Source organism: Wasmannia auropunctata, unplaced genomic scaffold, assembly GCF_000956235.1.
Source record: "Wasmannia auropunctata unplaced genomic scaffold, wasmannia.A_1.0 LD336060.1, whole genome shotgun sequence".
Lineage (NCBI taxonomy): Eukaryota > Metazoa > Arthropoda > Insecta > Hymenoptera > Formicidae > Wasmannia > Wasmannia auropunctata.
Window position 1 is genome coordinate 309,422 of NW_012026830.1, and position 871 is coordinate 310,292.

Consider the following 871-nt stretch of genomic DNA (forward strand, 5'->3'; position numbering starts at 1 on the left):
AATCATTGAGTTATGCAGATATATATTGTCACGCGCTCGGCGAGGTTCGAGGTTCGCGCGAGCGCGGATCAAAAATCAAAATGTGTGAAATCGTAGGCGATTTCGGGAGGGAAGGTGTCAGCCCTCTTGCCTCTGTCCCTCCGGCGATCGACGAGGAGTCGCGACGCGAAAATTGGGCACCAGACGTGCTCGAAGGCAACGTCAATCACGAAACTCACAGCTAGCGCGATAACGCGAAAGATGCACTTACTCTCGACAATACGCGAAATCTACAGACGAATGCTCCTCCCGAGGTCGATCGCGCGAGGGCCGGCTGACTCTACCTAACGGCAGAGGGGCAGGGCGGAAACTAAGGGCGAGCGATGCAATGTTCGACAGGATGGTGGTGAGCGGATGAAAGAATTCAGATTCCAGAATTAAAATAGTAATGCCGTTTAATGAACGCGTAGCAAGGCGATAAGAAATAACCGGAAATAATATAACAGATAGATTGTAACAAAAGAAAATGAAGACAATATGACAGAAAATAATCTAGCAAATTATCGAAAAGACTAAATTCCGGCAAAAGAAAACACAGTAACATTCGACTCGATGCCTCACGCAAGCAGAACAAAGACGGAAATATCCCGACACTTAACGCAGTTCGCGATTGGGTTAAACAAAGTTACGCGTAATCGGACCAATACAATAAAACGCGACCGGAACAATATCGTACTCTGATACAGCGTAATAATCTATCCCGGTACTACGCGGGTACCGATACCAGTCGAAAGCAAACGCGACGAGTAGCCTCAGTACTAGGCTCGCAAGACGGACAAACATACGGATACGAGAAACTAACAATGAATTACTTGCGCCGATATGCGAAGAA